This window comes from Mus musculus, chromosome 18 (assembly GCF_000001635.26).
Source record: "Mus musculus strain C57BL/6J chromosome 18, GRCm38.p6 C57BL/6J".
Lineage (NCBI taxonomy): Eukaryota > Metazoa > Chordata > Mammalia > Rodentia > Muridae > Mus > Mus musculus.
Genome location: NC_000084.6, coordinates 26,895,754 through 26,909,349, shown reverse-complemented (window position 1 = coordinate 26,909,349; position 13,596 = coordinate 26,895,754).

Genomic DNA, 13,596 nt, shown 5'->3' with positions numbered 1-13,596 from the left:
AAACCCTTCTCATGGGCAAGCACTAGTCCCTGACACTATTGATGATACTCTGCTATGTTTGCAGATTGGAGTATGGCTGTCCCCTGATAGTCTCTACTCACCAGCTAACTCAGACAGATATAGGAACTTACAACCAAACAGTAGATGGAGTTTAGGGACTATTATGGAAAAACAGGAGGAAGGATTGTGGTCCCCAAAAGGAATAGAAACTCTACAAGAATACCAACAAATTCATCTAACCTGGACCCTTGGGGCTTTCAGAGACTGAACAACCAGTGAACGAACATATGCATACACAGGCTGGACCTATCCCTCCCCCTCAATGTGCAGGAGATTGCAGCTTGATCCTCATGTGGATCCTGAACGCCTGGAATTGGAGCTATCCCAAAATCTGTTGCCTGTGTGTGGGATATGTTCTTCTAGCTGGGCTGCTTTGTCTGGCCTCAGTAGGAAAGGATGAAAATAACCAAAGACTTATGTACCAGGATTGGGGAATATTCAAGGGGGCCTTTGCCCTCTCAGAGGAAGAGAAAAGGAGGGAGGGGGAGGTATTATAGAAGGAGTGACTGGGAGAAGGGAAACAAGTGGGATGTAGTATGACTAAGTAAGATAATAATAATAATAATAAATAATAATAATAAATTGACGGCATTGTTGACACATTTAGGGAGAGACAAAGACCAGTAGTGTAGATGAATTTTCTGACACTGAGATTCAGGACGCCTGAGGAGTCTGGATGTATTCCTAGCCTCTTTCTGTCTTCAAGACATCTCTTTGCATTACAGAGGACTATACATGAATCCCGATATTCCATATGTACCCTATTATATAAACATGTGTATTTATTTGTAGTCAGGAATTCATGTGTGAGGGTACTTCGTCCTTATTTGTCCTAAGTTGGGCCCGTTGCAGAATGCACTTCCCCTAGTTGTATGTTCCGTTTTCCAAATTACATTTGTAAACATGTAAAAGAAAGGGAAACAAAACTTGCATTTGAGTTTTTTTTTTGTGCACATGTAAGTTCTTGCATGTATATGGGTGTATACACTGTCTGCTTGCCTTATACCCAAGACCAGGCATGAGATCCTCAGGGTTACATGCAGTTGTGGGCTAATATTTGAATTCTAGAGACTGAATCTGCACCTTCTGAAAAATCAGCAAGTGCTATTAACCACTGATCTATCTCTCCGGCCCTATGTCATTCTTAACATAATATTTTCATTAATTATTGAAAATTTTATTATGTAACATGCAATATAATTCTGTGATAATCACTCTTCACTGTTCCTCTAAGCCCTCCTAAACTGGCCTTACCACCTACTCTATCCCAAATCTCTCAACACCCTACCTTCTTTCTTTCTTTCTTTGTTTCTTTATTTCTTTGTTTGTTTCTCCCTTCCTCCCTCCCTTCCACCTCCCTTCTCTCCCTCCCTTCCTTCATTCCATACTTCCTTCCTTTATGTCTAAATTCATTTATTCCCATCTGTGCTCGGAATATATATATCTATGGGTTTGTGGTCAATAGCCATATCTTTACATTAAACTGAAAATCCTTTCTCCAGTAGCCATCACCCCCAATAATGACTGAATAGAGGGTAGGAATATTGAGCCCCTCACTGCTCCATGCTAGGATGCTGACAAGTGTGATCTTGTACATGCCTTGGATTGGTAACCTCAGGTTCTGTGAGTTTGTGAATGAAGAAAAAAAATCGCATCGCAGTCCAGAAAACAATTTTATTTAAAACTAGAATGTGCTCTAGGCTTAATGGTACAGACATGTCAAAGTAGGATGATCTCAGGTTCAGGATGAGACAGTTCACAGTGGTCATCAGAGAGGCTCTCTCAAGCAGTAAATGGACCAGCTGTAGAGACTCACAGCTAGAAATTATATGAAAAGACAGAGTCGAAAATGTGGGATTCTTTCTAGGAACAAAATTTCAAAAGAAGGCTGAATCTTTGAAGAATTTCAAGATTTCAAATTCCTATACAGTGGTAGGAAAGCATTAATACTACAAATATGCACATAACAATTCATGAAAAAGAGGCATTCTTGCCTGGCAGTGGTGGCATACATCTTTAATCCTAGCACTTGGGAGGCAGAGGCAGGCGGATTTCTGAGTTTGAGGCCAGCCTGGTCTACAGAGTTAGTTCCAGGACAGCCAGGGCTACACAAAGAAACCCTGTCTCGAAAAAGAAAAAAGAAAAAATAGAAAGAGAAAAGAAAAAGAAAAGGAGTCATTCTCAATGTGGGTCCTTCTTACTACCTGGCCAGCCCATGTAATAGGAGGTGCATGATAGAAGGCCACTGATTTTGGTTCATAAAAAGCACATAGTCTGTGAGCAAGATACACTGAAGATCCAAAAGGTGATTGTAACTGATGAAGATTCCGGGAAAAGAGAAAATGACAATGGCTCCTAAAAGCCAGGACAGTGTGTGGGAAGGCATCACAAATTACCCGAGATTATGTACCATTTACTGTACATACATAATACTTTATATATGACTTTCCAAACCCAGAATACATATTTACAAGTAACATTATAGTGATTGAATAGGATATGCTTCAGTGTGTATGTGTGTACAGTATTCACTGAAGGATAAAATGTCACTATGAATTTGAAGAAAACCAAGAAAGGAAAGAGAATATGGAGAAATTTGTTGAAAATGGAAGGAAACAGTCTAATTATATTATAATCTCAAACAGAAACAATTTAACATAATTATGAAAATATTTCAAGCAAAATAGGAAGAGAGGGGTACCCAGGTCAGTTTCATAATAAATAATTTTGGAACCATGGGAGGGCCAGGAGACAAGAGGAATGGTTTGAATTTGGGGGGATCAGACATTTCATCCTACTTAATGCTTAATTTGAATAGATTCTGGTTGTACGAGCCTACAAAGCCTCTGCATTTGTTTGACAGATCAACATGCTAAGAGTACCAATCAATAGACATAAATCTCTGCAGTGCCAGCACTTACTGCACTACAGCATACCATGCAAAGAAAACCTCCCACAAACAGCAGGTTAAGTATCACCCCATTATCAGAATGGATTTATTGACCTATTGATATGCTTAAAAGGTCTCTATTGTAAAATTAGTGAACATGTAAATAGCACTTGAAAGAAAGTAAGGCATGTCTAACAAATTGAAAACTGTTTCTAGTTGTCTGTTTAAGAGTGTGTGTGTGTGTGTGTGTGTGTGTGTGTGTGTGTGTAACCAGCTGAAAGAGTAAGAACCTACATCTCCTCCCTTGGAGTTTATTACAGCAACAGCAATATCTGGTCATGGAAATACATCACTTTTACTTTATTTTCACATTAATTTTATCTTAACATCCTGGATACCAGCATTATGATTTATTAGATATACTAACATTCTCTTTCGAGGTCTATATACCACCTACAGGATGGACCATCCTTGCAATGAAATTCTAACTCCCCAACCTAGTTGTCCAGCCTTGTAAATCTTGAGACTGGAGCTAAGAAGTGTCCTTTCATAGGTCTCACTCCTGCTCTGCAAGCTCTTCCTGAACGATGCTTCTCACTTCCTCAAACTTACACCCCCCCCCCCCCCCCCGTCACATTGGCCCAGGAACAAGAGCTCCTTCCTTTAGGACTCTTTCAGCTCAGCAACGCATTTACCTTCAATTGTTATATTCATTAGATTAGTGCAAATAACTGGTTTACCTCTTGTATTCTTAACAAACCTTCTAGACACTGATGAAAACCAATCACATCAATACTATGGCACATGATCAAAAGACGGTTTTTGATAATTCCTACCTCTCTGCTTTATTCGGGTTGTCTATTGATCACACATTCTCTCAAGCTGAAGTCCCTTCTTTACCTTCATGAATATTGTGCAGTTGGTGACTGCCCATTGCTAAAATCCCTCAGCACTAGGCTATTCAGCACTGTGGATACAGGAAATATTTATTTCATAAAGACTTACATTGGCTGAATCTTAATAACTGTCAAATAAGGCCCAAAGTGAACCTTGCTACCCCTGTTTGCTTAATAGTGTTCGACTTTGTGAATTAGAACTGTTTCCTGTGCGTTGACATTTGTAGGCAAGGCTAACCAGGTGGCCATTATATCTACAGGCATAAATTAAGGTGCAGAAGTCAGTGAGATGCCTTCCTGCAAAACAAAAGCCTTCTTAAATAATTGGCTTCTTACTGCAGTCCTGCCACACAGATGGACAGGAAGACATGTGGGAATTGGTAAACTTGGGACCTGGTGTGGCATTATTCATGTGCCTAGAACCTTCTGTTTTGAGTGGTAGGTGATGGTTCAGGAAGATAATGGCCTCCTCCAAGGATCTGAATTCCTGACGGGCAGAACAGTGCTGCATTGGGACTTTATTATAACTTCATAATCTTGCAGGTTGGTGCAGCATGGAATTATGAAAAGTTTACAAGTGAGGACCTCAATTCATAGCTCAATGTTGCAATATCTATGTTATAAACACACACAGATTTGATTCATTCTTATAGATTACCTCTAATATACATAAAAAGGGGGTCCATATCCTGAAATGTCCCAAAATCAATATTAGCTCCTATTAACTAAGATGGTAAAGTCTTATCTTAAACTGTGGCATTGTATACAGTAAAAGAAGTTATAATACTGATATGGAATGCAAGAACTTCTGTATTCTAACATGTCACTACTTCTTCCTAAAGTTTCACCACTCCAGGAATTACCTTTGTATTTGGTGGAAGATTCTGGGGCCTGCATTCTGTCAAAAGCAAAGGTAGACTCCACACTCTTTTTATCAGAAAACCTAGGAATATTTCCATGTTAATGTTCCCAGTAATGCAAAGAAATGTAATAGTTTCTGAGTAAGAAGACTGCAATTTATTAAGATCCAGTTTCAGAAATAGGGACATGGATCTAACTTAAATAACAGTCATTTTGGTCTCTAAGATATTCTGAAATCTTGGCAATAACAAGTCAACTGTCATCAAATTTTCTATCATGACCACTGTTTATTTTTCCTGTGTGCAAGGCCACAAATGTAACTTCAGACTTGGCCTTCGTATGCAGCAACTGATAACAGCCATGGGTTTACTCCTCTTAATGCAGTTTTGAGACAGCCATGAACAGAAAAGAACATTTCTAGAAAATGACCAACTTACTTAGAAACTGTGGTGCTAACAATCATGCCCCAGTGTTTAGAGATTTTGAGTTTAGAAACTTTAGAGGTAATTATTCTTTGGTAGATTTCTTGTGGTAATGTTTTGAAATTTTGTTTTATTTGCACCAAAGAAAAGAAAATGCTTGCAATACAGTATGAGTGTAAGCTGGAAAAGGAATAATGCTGAAAGTCCTGTCATCACTGGAAGCCAAACCACACCCTATGTGAGGGGCTGTCAACTCAGATTTAGCAGGCCAAAAAGCTAATGAAACACCCCTGGAATCCAAAGATTCCAGATGAAATAAGGGCTACCTTCCCCTCCACCAAATAATTCTCTGTAACCTGGAAAACTCTAAGATACAATTCCTTACAGAAAATAAATTTGAATCTGTATTTGTGGCAGATTTAGTGTGAATACACTCCATTGGCTCACATGTCCGAATATTGGTTCCCAGTTGGTAGAATTGTTTGGGAAGGATAAGGAGGTGTGGCTTTGTTGAATGATGTATACCACTGAGGGGGCATTTTGAGATTTAAAAGCCATCTGGTGTCATTCCTTGTTAGCAGGTTAGCATGCACTCTCTCTGCCATCCTCACTCTACCCTACCCTGATCTCTGCCTCTTGCAAGTGGATCAAATATACATGCTCCTGTATTGTACCAGCACTATGCCTGCCTGCTGTCATGCTGCCCACCATGATTCATGACACCCCTTAAAAGTAAGTGAGTGCCTAATAAACAGTGGACAATAAGTTGCCTTGGTCAAGGTGTCTCTTCACAGAGATAGAAAAAAAAAAAACCCTAAGACAATGCTCTTTCCATTCATGTTCAAGTTGTACATTCCTGTATCTCGTTCTCCCTCCACGTCCTATCCTTCTTTCTCTCTCCTCTTGCTTGTTCTTTCTCCTTGCTTCTATTCCATCTTCTTCCTTTACCTCATATCCCCTTTCCCACTCTTCTCTCTCCTTCTACAGATAAACATTCGAAACACAAAGCTGTCATTTATCTGCCTTCTCATTTTCTTTGCCAATATCTGCCACAGTTATAGACAACAAAACATAGAACATACCATCCTTGTATTTCTTGAACCACCCTTGGGGAAATGTACACACACACACACACACACACACAGAGAGAGAGAGAGAGAGAGAGAGAGAGAGAGAGAGAGAGAGAGAGAGAGAGAGAGAGAGAGAGCTCTAATTCTTGAGTTTGTAGAGCTGATAAGAGAAAGAGAATGATATGTCTCTTTCAAACACCAAACACCAGGGGGTGTATGGAATACCACATGATTGCAAGATTACAAAAATGAGATGCATGAAAACCCTGAGCTAGTAAACAGATATACCCCCAAAAGAAATAAAATCATAAAGCCAGTGTCATATAAATCTTTTTCTTTTAAATCTAAGGAAAACTTCTTTTTCTCATCATTATAACATGTTACCTTGCATTTCGTTAGAGACTTTTATTTTAAGATGTATTTGTTTTTATTTTGTATATAAGTATTTTCCTAAATGTATATATATGTAAAATGTGAGTGGAGATCTGAAGTAGGTATCAGATTCCCTAGAACTCAAATTATGAATGCTTTGAGTTGCCACATAAGTGCTGGAAACCTGAACTTTGGTTCTCTGCTGTTAACCTCTGAGCCTTCTCCTTAGCCCCATCATTAGGGACTCTTAAACAATGCTCTAGATCATGTGAATACTGCTAATATTTGCTAGGGAAAATAGGTAGCAAGCATATACATTCATAAAGCCTATTGTATTTTGTGCTAATGTAAAAATCAATACAAATGCTCCAAAAAGTTCTTGAAGCAATAATAGAACCATTAAAAAAAAAAAACTTGAAACCTTTTCAATTCATACATGTCTTTGATTTTACACAAAAATGAGACCAAGGCAGAATGTTGGTGAAATAACACAGATAATCAAGATATTATTTTTGACATAAATACTATTATAATGAACCTTTTTGTTAGATCAATTGAAATATGTCACAGATCAACTCAAAGCATAACAACACATTAAAGTGACAAACTAGGATAGCTGCTGATTCACAGAAACTAATGACTGTTGGTTTTTGCTTCTCTTATTCTGTGTACCTTTGTTTATTCTTATGTGATTGATATCAGTTTTTATTCTGCTTAAATCATTTCTGATGATGATATTGTTCTCCAAATGCCATCTTTCAGGTACTCCTCATGTATGTGTCAGTGGTATATTGATTTGTTCTATGTCTTAGTACCAAGCTAAAAAAAAATGTGAATATAAACAGAAGCATAATTTTCCATCTCTGATGTTGTTGCTATCTTAGATTTATGAAAATGGATACTAATGAGTTTTTTAATTATTTATTCACAACTTATATAATATGCTAATAATTTGAAACATTAAGTTTCAACTATGATTTCAAAGGCATGAAATCCAAATTGATATTTTATTGTTAGAATAATTATTTTAGCTTTTCAATAGAGGAGTTTGAGTCTTAGAATTTCTTTTTTAAATCTCTGCATTCTTAGCTTTGACCAAATTGAATGAAAATACAGCACATAGAGAATCAAACTAAAAACAGATTTGTTGCAATTTCTTAGAGGAAGTATCCAGTGTCCAAAATTGCAAACTTCATTTATACAAATGTTTTTGCAAAATGTCCAAGTTAAATGTTAGACTAAACAGGAGAAAAAGAAAGATAGTTTGGAGTTTGAAAAGTATTTGTTTGGGGAAAACATATGATAAAATCCAGCAAATTTTTCAGTGGTTATCTAATGATTTAATGGTTATTTTGACCTATTTACGGGTCTGTCTCTAAAAAGATGTAAAAGCAATGGTCCTGCAATCAATATGGCAACAGCCACTTCAAACAATCCATCAGTCACTGTGCAGTTATCCTGTTTTAAATCCTTCCTGTCACCTACTGGCCAATATCACAAAAGGTCTAATTAGCCTCAAACATTGGAAGATTTAGTTACTTTCTATTTTTCACAAACAGCATCTTTATCTATTATGAAGGAAAATAATTTTAAGATCATTCAAAACATGTTAAGTGTTCACTTCAAAAGCTGATTGCAAAAAGGTTAATTGATATAATATTCATCCGAGAGATATATTTTCTAAAGGTTTTATTATGGTAAATAAATAGAATTATCAAATAGCAGTAATAAATACATAATCACTAAGCAGTACTACTCAAAATTGTGTGCTGAGTACCATGTCCCATGCCAGGTACAAATGAGTAGCATGGACATTCAATGAGAGGAAGACAAGGGGATGCTGGAGTTCCAAAATTCAGTTGAGTTAGCTCTCTCATTTAGGCCCTACTCGGGATTCTTTCCAACTGGAATCCCTTTGGCAGTGATCTCAGACACTCCTTTTCAGTCACTTTGTTAAAAGTCAGCACCCTCCAGCCAGGGCTACACAGAGAAACCCTGTCTCAAAAAACAAAAAACAAACAAACAACAAAAACCAAAATTGTCAGCACCCTCAATGGTCCAGAGTCCACTGCTAGAAACATGATGGATCATTTTCTCTGTCTCTTTTCCAAAGAGCATATCATCTTTTGTGTACCAAACTTTCTATCCAATAGTCATCATGGAAATAATTTAACAGTGTGTTCCCAAGGTCAGCCTTGTGTTCTAGACTTATATAGGGATTAGAAAAAAAAGGTAAGCAGAGTGAGAACTCACCTGAGAATTCCCTTCCTTTGCCTCCATGCCAGGCATAGATGTGAAGTAGACTCCAAATTTTATCTCCATTCATATACACTATTTGAGGTAAGGACAATGTGTGTGTGTGTGTGTGGGGGGGGGGTGATATATACTTTCTAAGATGGTAAAGGTATATATGTATATATAGTTCCCTCATGTGGAATTAACAGAAATACTTCAAATGCACTAAGATTTTTTTTTTTTGGATATTTTATTTATTTACATTTTAAATGTTAACCACTTTCCCAGTTTGCCCTCTGGGAACCACCTATCCCATCCTCCCTCCTCCTATCTCCCCCACCCACTGCTGCATCACCACCCTGGCATTCTTCTTCACTGAGGCATTGAGCCTTCACAGGTCCTCTCCTCCCACTGATGTTTTTATTGTCTAAAAGACGCTTATATTTTAGATGATGAAACAAAACATTAGGAATGCTCACTGTACCTCTGAAGGAGGTTCAAATGCTTTTAAACCTAACCTATTAACTTATCTCTTACATTGTCTGTGTAGATTATGAACTTTTGTAATGGTGTGTGCCTGATTCTCGTCTAGGTAACGGTGCTTAATTCCTCCTGGTTTGACTTGGAGGCTATTATCAAAACAGCTTCAACAAGAAAACTTTAAACTATCTGGTAATGTATTTGTGTAAGTCTTGGTGTATACTGACATGAACATCTAAATTCTTCCAGGAGTTTTTAAAGTAATGACTAGACAGTTAACTCCAATAAACATGTTGATTAATAACATTTAAAAATAATGTTTTCAAATTTATTATTATACTGTCTTAGATTTGTCAGTGAAACCAGAACTCAAGAAGAAAATTTTGTGGGTCTGGAAGGACTTCATAATATGGTCTCTGTGCTTTTGCTATTTAAAAGAAATACAAAAGAGGATGTGATGAAACAGCATTGAAGTTATATGATATGGATACAATCTCTGACCCAGAATCAAGAGGTAATATAATTTTCTATAGGTGCTACTTATAACAGACTTAAATATGCAGAGCATGTGCCTTCAATTTATGCTTACACAATAGAGTAGCATAGAATGAAAGGTAAGAGATTTGCTTTTAATTTGTTTTCATTTTTTAAATGTATTTAAATAAAATGGGCCTAATATTCAAGTGTCTCCAATTGGTTTTACCTAGTAGACCAGCTGTTAGGGTCTCTTAGGTAAATAATTAAATGTTTTTTTTTTAAACCACACAAATACATATGTAAGCAATAGACTGGAACAAATAGAACCTCAATGGGCCATTTGGAGCTTGGGACAATTGGAAGATTATTGAGCTGGTAGCCCACTGTGCCTCATACTAACATTTTTAGAGCAGGTTAAAAAATGCTAACCTGAGCTTGCTTTAATGAAAGTCTTTAATGTGTAAGATTAAAAAGTCATAATGGAATGTTATTATACAGGGGGCAACCAGGATTAAGAAGTGGTTTGAGTAAGGCTGTTTGTTAAACATGCTTTATCTCACACAAGGGACTAAGGGATGGTTGATACATTCCCAAGGAAAATAAAAGACAGAAAAAGCATTTTGATCAGGAAGTTTTGTATATGTAGATGTACTTGTATGTATTTATTCATTCATGTGTATGCTCATTATTTAAATACATGTCAGAAGAAAATTTACATGGTACTTTGTTTAAGTTATATTTGAAATATCATAGTGATGTTACATTCCTGGTGATTTGTTTTTACATATCTATTATGAGTTAGTTTCTCAAGGGAAGAATTCTGTGTGGAGTCAGGTTCTCTGTTGATGATACCAAAAACAACCACAATTTAGGGCTACTCATGACTGTAAAGTGGTAGTCTTCTTGCTGTATTCCTCCCTTCCTCTCATGCCTATTTAAACCTCTGAAGAAGAGCATGTATTGGGCAAGAGGATTTCTCTTTGAATGTGTGTCAGTGAAGTACCTCATTTTGGATCCACTGTCTTCGCTTCAGTATTCACCTGCAGTCACTCTAATGTCCATAACCCTTTGGTAAGACCCCTCCATTCTTTTTACTCTCAAAAGAAATTCCTACAGAGTAGACCTACTTTCTCCATCCCTGTGGAACCCCATGGTTCCTGTAATCGTGAGTGTATCTTGCATTGGATCTGACTTACAGATAAAAGGAGCAGGTTCATAAAAAATAGAAATTTGTATACATCAATGAAGCCAAGTTTGTTCAAAAAATAGAGGTCATGTATATTGGTCTTCAGTAACTGTCTACATGTCATTTATTTAGTGGAATATGAGGTTGTCATATAGTGATATTGTCTTCTAACATACCATATAGCATAGGGCAGGTTGTATACATACTAGTACTGATGAGTCAAGCACAAACCTAAATTAAATTAGAGGAAACTGTACTTGCGATAAGTCATTTTTGTTTTGGTAATAAGACCCATTCTTGGGAAAGATAACTGATTTCCACAGAGCCCTTTCTGCATGGACTGTAAGTTTATACTCAGGTCTAGTTACAAGAAGATTACTACTACTTGGAAGACATAGCTGATGATCTATATAGGTTGTCAGCATAGTGATGCCAGAAAATGATCTACAGACTGCCAAATACTTGCTAGATAGTGTAGCATTTATCCAGTGACCATTATTGAGCATTTATTACCTGTAGAACTGTAGTGAGAATTTTGGTTTCTTAGAAAAAAAATCCAGAAATATAAAAATATGTTTTTTTGTTTTAATCCCAGGTGTGGGATATGGGGCTTCTTCCGGATTGTCAATTGTCTACTGCAGCTGACTATGATTTGTTCTTTTCCTTGTGCTCTAGTAGGAACATGATTTTGCCAGCTGCACATAGTTTCTGCAAGTGTGTGACATTGGGGATTCTGGGGACTCTTCAGAGGGTATATAAATGCTAGGGTCCTGAGCAGCATGGCTGCTGTTGGTGAATTGTTGATTGTTGGTCAGTTGCTGTTGGTTGCAATTGGTTGGTCCCTGATGGTTACGTAGCAGTGCTCAAAGAAGAAAGACCAATAAGAAGAAATTAAATATACTCACAGTGAAGATCAAACTCAGTGCCCTTAATCAGCAGGAAGTATCCTAATTATAAAGTCACCACTTTCCACTCTATACTTTCAATCTCTCCTATCTAATGTGAGGGGGTTGAAAGAGTAGAAGAGAAGGGGTGGAGAGGGGTAGAAAAAGGATGATACCACAAAGTTGTCAAAAGATCACCTACATAAAACACAACCTAACAGGCACAATTCTAACATTTTCATAATGAAAATATCCAGCCTTGGTCCTCTAGGAAATTGCATTTTATTATAATATACTGGATATGCAAATCACAAAACACCTGTGAAATACATGATAGAGCTTTAAGTGTGTGTTAAACAGAGACCAATGCTGGGTGGAACTTAAAATGTATGATTCAATAATCGCCAATGCTGGGGTACAGTTTAAATTGTGTGTTAAGTAGAGACCAATGCTGGGATTGAGCTTGAAGCATCTGTTAAATAGAAGTCAATGCAAGAGTACAGCTTGAAATGTGTGTCAAGTGGAGACCAATACTGGGTCAATCTCAGAAGGTGACAGTGATCCTGAGCAGACTCAATAGAGGGCACATGTAGCTCCACAGTTAACCCTTCTGTCATTGGCTTGAGTGTGAAATGAATCCTCTGCTACTCTAGGTCTCAATGTTTTTGAACTGTGAAGCTTCTAAGCCTGAAAAAAAATGAGAGCTTTACATAGTCAGGAATAACAGTGATGGTTTTATAAAAATCCCTTTCAATACCAATGTTCTCAGAATTTTTCAATAATCCCAATTATTTCATAGAATATGCTAATATGGAAGGACACACGGTGTTTAAAAATATAAATAAGGATCATTGTGAAAATTAATGCAAGGCCAGGAAGCAGGAGTGGGTGGGTTGTGGAGCAGAGCAGGAAGAGGGTATAGGGGACTTTCGGGATAGCATTTGGAATGTAAATGAAGAAAGTATCTAATAAAATATAGGTGGAACAACATTATGAACTAACCAGTACCCCGGAGCTCTTGACTCTAGCTGCATATGCATCAAAAGATGGCCTAGCCGGCCATCACTGGAAAGAGAGGCCCATTGGACACGCAAACTTTATATGCCCCAGTACAGGGGAACGCCAGGGCCATAAAAGGGGAGTGGGTGGGTAGAGGAGAGGGGGTGGGTGGCTATGGGGGACTTTTGGTATAGCATTGCAAATGTAAATGAGCGAAATACCTAATAAAAAATGGAAAAAAAAAAGTAAATCATTATTGAAAAAAAAGAAAGTTAATGCAAATGGGTCTCTAAATTAATGATCACTTTTGCCTTATATGTTTTCTAGATGAGAGAAAAATCTAGAGAATCTCCACTATAATTGTTCCCCAAACAAAACAGTGTTTGCATGTAGTCTAAAAGGAACTTGGGAAATTCAGCAATTATTCAGAGAATTTGTTCCAAACAGGCCTTAGACAGGAATGCCGGAGATTCTAAGTTCTATCAGCCTCTAGTTCTGTGCACATTGACAAATTAATTGGAAAACAGGGAGAATTAATCATACAGATAATTCCAGCCAAGTAATATTTCACATCAACTATCCATTCTAGAACCCAAAGCTAAAATGTCCTTTAACTCAAATTACTTGATTTTGTTGATTTTTTTTTCTTCCTCACTCAGGCAGTGTAGACCTGGCATCCTTAGTCACTTGCGTGACTGTCTAAGCTGCCCACCAAACTTTTTCTTTATGTGCAGATGAAATCCAAGTTCTTATTTAGAAACACA